An 11,918-nucleotide genomic window follows, 5' to 3' on the forward strand; every position below is an offset into this window, starting at 1 on the left:
TGATTTTGAGCCCCAGGTAATCATAGGACAGGGTGTGGTCTAGTGCGATGTTTCCGAGGGTGAATATGTGTCTGTTTTCCTGAGATCTGGGCTTTTTCTGGAAGATCACAATTTTGGGATCATTTTCAAGTTTACTGTCAGGGCCCAGTTCTGGCAGTATTGCTCCAGCAGATCCAGGTGCTGCTGTAGACCCTGCTCTGTGGGTGACAGCAGCACCAGGTCGTCTGCAGAGAGCAAGAATTTCACCTGCTTGTTTTTCAGGGTGAGGCCAGGGGCTGCACATTGTTCCACCAACACGGCTAGCTTATTAATGTAGACATTAAAGAGGGTTGGAGATAAGTTGCATCCCTGGCAAACCCCTTGCCCTTGAGTGAAGAAGTCTGTTCGAGAGGGTTCGGGGTTTTTTTTTAGTGACAATCTAATCCGATGGTGCCAGGGCGATTTAAAGGTGTAATATTTTGTGTTTTGTTCGCTCCCTGCTACAAATTGTACCAGGGTTTCGTATAAGTCATTGATCGTTGGCCGGTCGCTCCACTGTCACCTCCGTGGCCGCTGAGACGTCTCCAAACAAGCGGCCTGGTCTGGACTCTCTGCTCCGAGCTCCCAGACCTGTCAATCTCCGCTCAATTCCTCCGGAACTATGTCACTTATATTTCCAAAAATTGGTTTATTTTTAGTTTGCCCAAACACGGACGAACATCCAGCGACCGGGGGCCGTGAAGGCTACGAAGCGCCTGGAGGAGCATCGTCTCACGCATTTCAAGTCCCATTCCGTCTCGAGCTGAAACAAATTAAACTTTTTTTAAACGGAGGTTTCTCAGAGCTTTCATACAAACCATATAAGAATATTAAATATTATGGGATGGTTTGGGGGGCGGCTTCGGTCGCAACGAGAATTCATGTGTTTCTAATTCTTACTTAGACAAAGTCCCACAACAACAACAACAAAGACCCAGAGTGTGTGTGTGTGTGTGTGTGTTTGTGTGTGTGTGTGTGTGCGTGTGTGTGTGTGCGTGTGTGTGTGTGTGTGTGAGAGTTTACTGGACCGTGAACTCTGTTTCCCAACACTGAGTTTTAAAAGGACATTTCCTTTGAAAAACCACTGTTTGTATCTGATGCTGAGACATAAAGGTTGGATTTCTGCCAAGATGAAACTATTTACGCTATGATCCCCTGGAGGACTCATCTCTGCCTCCCATCTCTCTCCCATCTCTCTCTCTCTCGCTCTCTCCCTCTCTCTCTGTTGCTTGTTTATGTTGGGCAAATTGTCATAATTGCCGCGGTCACCCATGGCCAGCGGTGTTTGTTTTCGTGGTGAGGGTCATTGCTTGTTGTCTTGTTTTAAACTCCGGCGCAAACAGCCGTGACAGTGTGTGTTTACGCGTGGGTCCGTCCGGCCACATTCTAGTTCCACGTCCCTGCGTCTTCAGGCAACGGAGAGACGTGTCAAGGCATTTCCAAAACCGAGCGGGAACCGGGAGGCGTTGATGAAAATGTGGCGTTATTTCAAGCTTGTGAAACCCGGCTACTTTCTTCCCCCCCACCAAATTCGGACAAATACAACCGTTATTGAGAACTTCTCCGTATGATCCGATGACTGCTGCTTAGCGGGAGCCAGAATCGAATTTCTCACAATATTAATTTCCCCCTTTTGGATATTAATGCCTCACCAGATACAATAAGTTTTCCCGGAGATACAATTCAGCAAACACGTGCTGCCTGACTCTTTCATGAAAACACGGCATTATTTAGAAAATAAGTTCAAACATGAGTGTTCAAAACAAGGAAATCCCACCAATCGTGTTTAGCAGGAGGTGTTGGAACTAGTACTAGAGGTGGACACCAGCAGGGGCACAAATGCAGAGGCGGGGGAAGTTCAACCATTTTCCGAGAAACATGCAGAGTGCAAAAAGCAGTAAAGGTAGGGGAACAAAGACAGAGAATCACGTTCTTACACAAGATAGCACACATTGTGAGTTGGACTAAACAAACAAGTACTGAGATCAACAGAGGGGCAGTGTATATATACGAGAGGAATAATGAGGTTAATGTGAAAGAGTTTGGGCAAACACAGTAGGGCATGTGGGAACGCCGAGGACACCTGCTGGCCAGGTGAGGGAGGGCGCCCAGGACACAGCCACGGCAGGTGTATCACGGCTATTAGCTATGACAGGACAGCCAAACCTATAAATATTGTTATTTATATTCTCAATTTAGTGTTGCAGAATCAGCGTGACACATTTGAGATCACTTCAGAGCAGCGTCCACATGTCCCAATTCCTCACAGCAAGAAGGGTCCTGGGTTCGATTCCCGCCGGGGACGCCGTTGGCACGGTGCTCTGGAGGTTATCTACCGGTGAGTGGCCTTTCTGGGTGGAGTTTGCATGCGGTCACGTGGGGTTTCCTCCATACAATATATAAGAACTCCCCACTGGAAACATCATCTGACCAGCGATGGAAGATGGTCCCCGCTGCCCACCATTCCTGGCCTGCCCCCTGGAGGAAGGATGTAGGAAAGACATTTCACAGCCTTCGTGTGTATGATGACAAGCTTGTGCATCTCAATGACACCGTAGGACAAGTCTTCATCACTGATGAGACTGTAATGAAACAACTGACTGGGCAATAGAGTGTACTGTAGCTTTAATGGTTTTGTGGGAGACGGACCAGTCTAAAGTCTTAAGAGTTGAGAAATCGATTAGTATCGCGTTTACCATTAATGTTGTGTCCAACGCTGTGTGACCTCCTGTGTGAATAGAACCACCGCATCCTCAACATGACGGGGTGAATTTACAGTCCCAGGCGGTTCTCAAGCTACTCTGTAGATCAGGGGTCTCAAACTCGTGGCCCGCGGGCCAATTGAGGCCCGCGGGATGATATTTTGTGGCCCCTTACTTGACATCAAAGTTTAGTGTTAGTGCGGCCTGCGCGTTTTTCCTCACATTGCTGAGTCGTTGCGCGAGTCGTTGCCCTGGGCGTTTTATTATTTCTTTTATCACTTATGGGCTACCATAGCTCAGGCTCGTGACAGCTTCCGGTGGTGTTTGTTGACAAGTTAGCCAATGCATTAGTCACTTAGTTGAAAGGTGATTCCGGAGTGGCACTAAGTGGGAGGAAAATATATCCTGTCACCCACTGCAAGGTACAGAGGACTTAGGAAGTGGGCGGACTCAACAAGAGTAATCAGTGACCTAATAAAGACAGCATAGTGTTGCAATGATAAAGGGAAAATAATTTGTACTTTTTTTTGGAATACTTGATACGGCCCAGCCTCACCCAGACTCTACCTCCTGCGGCCCCCAGGTAAGTTGAGTTTGAGACCCCTGCTGTAGATGGAGAAGCACCGGAACTGTCATGTCCCTTCCACGACCAAATAAGTCTATTTATATGTTGTTCGTCGTTCAGCGTCTTGATTTGTGAGTTCCTCTCAGCCTTAAGTTCCCGATCCAACGAGAGCCCCAATAATTGATCTGGCAGACATTCGGTCTCTCCTTCCTGATCCCCTCAACATACGTCGGACAGTTCCCTCCTCCGTCTTTGACCCTTGGCCGTCGGAGAGACTCCTCAGCTTTTTCTTGAGAAACGCTGGAAGCTGCTTGAGACCGCTGCTCTGCCTCCAGAAGCAGCCGTCCGTAGGCCTGGAGATGGGTCGGTCGGGCTGGGTTGCTTCTACCACAGCGGGAGACGTGGAATTCAGTTCTGCTCATTTACTCCAGGAGCCGCGGTCCACCGGGTCTGGACCGTTCCATCACCGCCTGTGGAAATAGTTTTGTAAATTTTGTGAATACCGAGATTAGACAAATGCGAGTCTAATGAAATCAAATTCAAATTATTAAGTAATTAATTCATCATTTGTCTTGCAAACAAATATTTCCTGTTTCAGAACATTCCAGTAAATTAAAGGCAGAAGACTGTGTCAGTACTATAATAGCTCTCTTAGATGTACGGTTTCGGCTTTTCTCATGGGGCCTTGAATCCCAAGCGGAGTGCCTGCAGACACTTAGCGTAAAAAAGGTTAACAGTGTTAAAATAAACTAGGAAAAAAAAGCCAAATATACAGAAAAGAAATAACCAAACATATAGAGTAAATTTGTCAAATTACTCCTCAACCACTGAGCGATGAGCTCAAATGATGCTTATATACTGTATAGAGCACACTGAGACGTCCATGAGCGTTTGACACAGGCATTGGCAGTTACCTATCATGGCCACTAGATGGCGACATTTTGAAACAGGGGCTCCTTCATAATTCAGTTATTGTTTGGTGTATTGTTTTTGAAACTGATGAAGTTATGGAGGCTGTGAGACATTTTAACCTTGAAAATGTTCATTCATATACAATTACGAATTATCGAGTTAAAGTTAAGAATCGTATGTAAGCAGCTATTTCTGAAGCTGAAGTTGTATTATTTCCAAATAGCGCTGTATGCAGCAGGTCAGCTGGAGAAGGTGGTGATGGGGTGATGTAACTGTTTTTAACCTTTTACATGGATGCAGAGCCGGTTCACTCAACCTTTCTCGAGTACCAATAACCTTCTTCCATTGTTTACACAACCTGAAAGTGGGCTCAGAGGGTGGAGTGAATGTGTGTGTGTGTGTGTGTGTGTGTATCTGTGCGTGTGTGCATGTGTGTGTGTGTGTGTGTGTGTGTGTGTGTGTGTGTGTGCGTGCGTGTGTGTTTGCGTGCATGCATGTGTGTGTGTGTCTGTGTGTGTGTGTTTGTGCATGTGCGGGGTCCTATCTTACCAAGTGTATTTAGCCAGACAAGAATACTAGTACAAGAATATGTGTGTGTGTGTGTGTGTGTGTGTGTGTGGATGGATGGATGCATAGTAGAGTGAGGAAAGAAGGCATGATGATGCTTCAATAAAACAGGGACAGAAGGCTAGATGGACCTGTGTGTGTGTGTGTGTGTGTGTGTGTGTGTGTGTGTGTGAGTGTGTGTGTGTGTGTGTGTGTGTATCTGTGCGTGTGTGTGTGTGTGTGTGTGTGTTTGTGTGTATCTGTGCGTGTGTGTGTATGTGCATGTGCGGGGTCCTAACTTACCAAGTGTATTAAAGATCACCTTGATACCAGTACAAGAATGTGTGTGTGTGTGTGTGTGTGTGTGTGTGTGTGCACGCGCGCGCGTGTGTGTGTATGTAGGGGCGGGGAAGAGAGTGTAGAAAGGTAGGTTGGTGGTAGGATAAGGGCGGTGTTCAATTAGTTGATTAGATGGGGAACAGGCAAGGTTGTGTGGGAGTGATATATAGACATTGAGGAGAGGGCAGTGAAGTGGGTCATAAATACAATTGGAGATAGAGGGGAGATAGAGGGGAGGGAGGGGGAGGGAGAGAGTGAGAGGGGGGGGGGGACACGTGTTGCATGTGTGTTTGCATGTACCTCACTGTTCAGAAGGTGTCTCTGTGTTTCTCTGCTGGTCATGGGAAGGAGCTGACAGACAGAAGCCACCATATGGCAGAGCAGGATGGAGGGAGAGAGAAAGAGAGGGCGGGGGAAGGTGAAGGGAGGGAGGGAGGGAGGGGGGATCAGAGAGTGGTGGAGGTATAGACTGAAAGAAAATGACAGGAGGTGATGAAGGAGACAAAGATGGGGAGAGGGGACCAATGGGATGAGGAGTGAAATGGGGAAGGGTGAGCAAGGGAGGAGAGGGAGAGAGAGAGAGAGAGAGAGAGAGAGAGAGAGAGAGAGAGACCATGGGACGACAAATGGTGCGTAGAGCAGAAGGACGGAAGGAAGAGAGTAGAGCACTGGGTGACGATGAGATGTGGTGGAGGCTATACGGGGAGCGAGGGAGAGAGAGGGGGGGGGACGGAGGGATGGAAATCGAGACGAGTGCGAAAGAGGTGGAAGAGGTGGGTGGCGGAGCCCAAAGCCTGGAAGCAGGAGGAGGTGACAGTGTGTGTGTATATGTGTGTGTGTGTGTGTATGTGTGTGTGTGTGTGTGTCTGTGTGTGTGTGTGTGTTCAGTGCTCAGTGATGTGTTATGATCCACCCCCCACCCCCCAAACACACACTCCTATACCACTCCACCTCCTCCCCCTTTCCTCTCTCTCACTTCCTCTCTCTCCCTCTCTTTCACACTCTGACGCACACACACACACACACACATACACACACACACACACACACACACATATAGACAGACTCCCCCCCCCCTCCTCGCTCGCTCTCCCTCATCCAAGCTCTGTTGCCAAGGCTACCGAACAGCCTCTTGCTGCATATACCTAGACGAGGCTGCCGCCTGTGGATCTACCTCTCCTCTAGGAAACAAACAAAAGAAAAGCCATCACACTCCGCTCTCGCTCTCTCTCTCTCTCTCTCTCTCTCTCTCTCTATCTCACACACACACACACACTCAGAGATTGGTACAATCTCTCTTTCCTTGCCTCGCTCTAGCACACTCATTTTCCGTCTCTATCTCTGGAGTTATCGCTCTTTCAGTCTGTCTCTCTCTCCCTCTCTCTCTCACCCCCCTCCTCCTCCCCTCTCTCTCTCTCTCTCTCTCTCTCTCTCTCTCTCTCTCGGCCTGGCCGGCGGTGCGTCTCAGCCGCTGGTGTGTCAAAAGGTGGAGGATCACGGGGGGGGAGCGGAGCGGCAGATGGCGATGTGAGAAGCAGCTCATCCAGGTAAGAGGACTTATCCTTAACCAGCCTTAATGCTCTGGACGGGGCACCCCGCTCCGCTCCTCCTCTCTCGCTCTCTCTCCCTCTCTCTCTCTCCCTCTCTCTCTCTCTCTCTCTCTCTCTGGCTCCTTGTGTGTCTGTGCGACACGGGATGAATACCAATGCTTCAGCCCCTCAGCCCCACACTCCATGGCCGCTTCGCTTTCCCGACTGCTTGGACAAGGTAAGGGGGATGCTTTGCTTTGGGTGTTTGTGGGTATTGTGTATGGATGCATGGATGGCGTTTCGGAGGATCTAACAACACTTGCGATTCCCATTTGTTGACTGGAGCCACGGAGGAAACCCTTAATTTGCTTCTCATAACACAGCCTGTGCACCCCCCCCCCACCCCCTCCCGCCACCACCACCCTCCACCCTCCACCCATACCGATGTATTTCTCTTAGTTTCTTGTTGTCCATTGTTGTGTTTCCTACGTCCCTGGCTTCATCCAGGATGCATCATTTCCCCCTTCGTTACAACGTGGGAGTTTTACCACAGACAGATGCAACAGTCCACCTCCTCCCCGGGTGATTCATTACTAATCCACACATCCTCCAGCCCCTGCGCTGTGTGGTCGCTCCAGCTCACCGTAGCGATACAATGAATGGTGTTTTGTCTTCGCTATGAATGAGGGGCCGTTTTGTTTTTTTGTCAATGTTCTGATGGCGTTGCGATATCCCCTTTGCCTGAAAAATCAATTTCCCATGCAGAGCATTTTTAAATAACGAGTCCAGCCCCCTCTGAATTGCACAGTGAGTGGTTGGGATTTTATTTTTATTTATTTTTTAGAAGATGCTGCTGTAAACATGGGGCCTGCGGGACAAATATGTAGACTTGAGGTTCCTGGTTTGTGACTAAAGGGGGCAATTTCTGTATTCTAATCTCTGCCTACAACTGTTTAGTCGTTTTCAAGTGTGTATTTAACAAAAAGTTAGTGTGAGCATATGTGTTTGTATGTTTGTACAGTATGTACAGTACATGTGAGCAGAGACACTGACAAAATCAAAAAAGACCAATACCTCAATATCCTTGATGTGTGACAATATTTTCGCGATGACTATTGTTGCTTTCGTATGATATTTTCCCAAGATAGAGAAACCATTATATGTCATGCTATAAGATCAGAACTGCTTGACGGTCTACGAAGTTCAGAAAAATGCAATCATTCACTGTAATGGAGCCTTGATATAGTTAAAGACAACATTTAACTCCATCATGATATAACCAAAATCCCAGACGTTATCTAGTCTTGTATCACGATATCGAGATTATAACGAGATATCAACCAGCCCTACACATCAAGTTTGGGGTTTACGTGTGTGTGTGTGTGTGTGTGTGTGTGTGTGTGTGTGTGTGTGTGTGTGTGTGTGTGTGTGTGTGTGTGTGTGTGTGTGTGTGTGTGTGAGGGGTGAATCACAGGGGAAGGCTGGTTCTGGGTCTGGGTCTGGGCCCTCGTGACTGGGTCTCGCATTACCGAGTCGTCATCACTTCCAGGGGGAGCCTCCTCTTACCTTGTCAACCTGCCCCCGGCAGCACTTTGCAGGCGTAGCGACAGCGTCTTGCTCGCACCTCGCCCAGAAAGCGCACGCCTTAAACCGGCCCTTCGCACTCATGTGTCCGGGAGGTAAACATGTGAAAATGATAGGATTTGTTTTTTCATTGATTAAAGGATTATCATCCCAGGAAATCTAGAATCCCATAAAGACTATACCCAATCAAAGATGCTGTATGTGGGAAGGAACATACCCTTTACCCTTTACCTTGGCTTCCAGCTTTAAACACATCGGTGGGTGTAAAGTGCCTTGTTTTTTCGTCACGCTCTCCTGAGACAGGATCTCCCAGCGGCACTTCCTCCTCAAAGTCAAGCAAAGTCACCTGGCGCGTGGGGCTCCTTCCGGAAGTCTCAGCAGCGAACAGGCTGGACGATGGGCATTTTTTTTTTTTTTTGTTTCGCCGCCCGATTGATGAAAACACAGATCGGCGCACATTGTTGACTAATGAGTGGGAGTCGTTCAGTCTTTCAGGATTCAGAGGCAGCGCGCGTGTCCTCAGTGGAGGGCGATTCCGAATAAGCTGCGGAGTTTCTCTAGCAGGTCCGGGCTGCCTTTCCCTCTGTTGGAGTGTTTCCGTGATGTTTACAACCTCATAGGAGGGAAACCCTGTCTTTTACCAAGCTCCGATAACGGGGGGAATTAAGGGGTAAAGGAATGCTGAGGACGCTAAAACAAAAACAAGCGGTTGAATACTAAGTAATGAAGACTAATATGTCTAAACACCCCCTCTGGGATAAAATGTCAACTCTAAATACAAGATTGTAATTTGTCACATGATTTTGATGGTTACAGCGAGAGTCCAGTTTGATACACATCCTAAGAAATATCCTCCCTATAGTTTTGGTATTTACCGTGATTTACTGTATTAATCAATCAATCCCTGCCATGTACAGTATGTATTAGTGCAGCGGTTCTCTTTTTCATGCAAAGGACCCTCAGTTTCATACATATTATGCCACAAACCCCGTAACTGAGAATATTTTTAGTTAGATATGATTTAGTCCAAACTTTTTTTTCTGGGGACCAGGACCCGATGTAAAGAACCGCTGCATTAGCGTGTCTCTCGGATGTTTCTTCAAAATTTCAGGAAAACGATGGAAATGGACTGTAAAGGGTAGGGTTTGGGTAACTGTTAAAGAAAGAAATACTTCCTTCCTTTCCTTTTTTTCTTATTATCAACGACTTTAAAGCCTGCCTCGGAAAAACAGCCCAAATCGGAGAGAAATGTGAATGCGAGTGTGAATAATCTCTTAAAATATCACTTAAATGCAAATTTGTGTGCATGTGCGTGAACTTGGGTAAGTTTGTTGCCACAGTTACCAAAAGCGTCAACCTGGAGTGCGTCACCGCTTCCAACAACCTTCAGACAAAATAATGATACATTCCCTCTATTCATCCCTCCATCCTGCCACCAACCTGTCCATCTATTGTTTGAGGAAGACGCACAGTGCAGCTCAACCAGTTTCCTGCCTCAGAAAAGGGAGAGTGTGGACCGAGTGTGTCTGTGTGTGTGTGTGTGTGTGTAAACATTATGTGTACAGTATAAAGTATACCATTGTATGTACACGCATCGCCATGGATACTAGGCAGGCTGGCGAGCGTCATCACTTCAAAACCACCTTTGCAGCGAGCAACGAGAGATAGAAGGGACTCAAAGCGGCCCCCCCTCTGTTTGCCACCCACTCACTCACACACACACACACACACACACACACACACACACACACACACACACACACACACTTGCACGCACACACATACATACACACACACTCACACACGCACGCATGCACACACACACACACACACACACACACACACTGATGCATGCACGCACACAGTCACACACTCACACACTCAAGCATGCATGCATGCACGAACATTCACAGACACACACACACTCACGCACACGCGCATGCACATACATACACTCACACACGCACACACACACACACACACACACTCACACACGCACGCACACACACACACACACACACATATACACACACACACACACACACACATATATACACACACACACGCTTAAGACACAACACAGACATGAATCCTGCCACTAGCGTGGTCTCATCCTGCTGAGCGTACGCCATTCATTCAACAGGTCTACTGGAAAGAGAGGAGGAGGAAGGGAGGAGAGGATGGGGAGAGGAGAAGAGGGGAGGGGAGTGGAGGAGAGGAGAGGAAGGGTGGGCAGGAGAGGAGAGGAGTGGAGAGGAAGGGAGAGGAGGGGAGAGGAGGAAAGGAGAGGAGTGTAGACGAGAGGAGGGATGGGGAGGAGAGGCGGGGAGGATGGACGAACAGTGAAAGAAGCGAAGGGAAAACAAGGTGGATCAGGAAAAAATGGGGGGAGGGATCAGAGGACACCTGACTCCGAGGAGGCTGAACAGTTCGGGGGGCATCCTCTGTTTCCAAAACTCTGGTCGGTGTCTGTCCATCTGTCTGAGGGAGAGAGAGAGAGAGAGAGAGAAAGAGAGAGAGAGGGGAAAGTAGTGCACAGGAGAGAAATTAACAGTTTACTCTGTCACCTTACATCACCATCCTCCACTCATGAAAGCACAGCTGGAGGCCAGCGAGAGTGCTACTCCCATCCGCTGCGATATGAAACCTGATTACTAATCTCTGTCATGCCATGTTTACATGCAGCACTTTGTCAAGACGGAATTTAAAACCAATCGTGCCGATCGTACGGAATCCACCCAACCGTGCGGGCTCGTGAACCCCGTATCACGAGCCCTTTCATTTCTTTGAAACGCAACGAATACATTGCGGCTGTTCACAGCCAACAGTGTGTCAAGACGAATTTAAAACAAATGGTGTGAATTGTGCCAATCGTACAGAATGTACGACTCCTACCGAGCCACCGAATCGCGTGTACATGCTAGACCCTATATCATAAACTGTTCCATTTCTTTGAGGACGTGAGTCGGCGTAATAATAACTTTGTGACTGTTACTTCTTTCCATCTATCTTTTTTGTCATTCAGAACCGATTCTGCCACACCATGGCTGACAACTGGTGGTTGCCACGGGATACAGCGTTTACCTTGATCATGTGATCCGACTCCCCTCCCCGATTCCCTTCCACCTACCATAGGTGAGTCATATGAATGGCTCAGGTGGTTCGAGTCTCTGGGATATGGCTGCTTTGATATATACTATGGCTAAAACTGGGATTTTCACAATAACATATACTTTGTACTCACACACACGCACGCACGCACACACGCACGCACACACACACACACACACACACACACAGAAACACACACACACACACACACACACACACACTAATCAAGAGCACGTGTGCACCCCCTTTCTTTTGGTTGGAGGGTAAAGCAGAAGGTCAGAAAAGGACTTAAGACATATTACTGATTGATACACAAAGGCTGTGTGTGTGTGTGTGTGTGTGTGCTCGCGCGCGGGCGCGCGAGCACGCATGTTGTCGGTGGATGATTATGCTCAGGATGGATGAGAGGGATGAGAGCTACTCTGTTTCCAAGGCAACGGACAGGGCTGTAAACAAGCTACCACTGACTCATCCCTCTACAATAGAGCCTCTCTCTCTATCTCTCTATCTCTGTCTCTCTCTTCCTCTCTCACTCTCTATTTCAAACACACATACACACCCGCGTGCGCGAACACACACACGCACGCACGCTCGTACACACACAATAGAGTC

Source organism: Zeus faber (genome assembly GCF_960531495.2).
Source record: "Zeus faber genome assembly, chromosome: 6".
Taxonomy (NCBI): domain Eukaryota; kingdom Metazoa; phylum Chordata; class Actinopteri; order Zeiformes; family Zeidae; genus Zeus; species Zeus faber.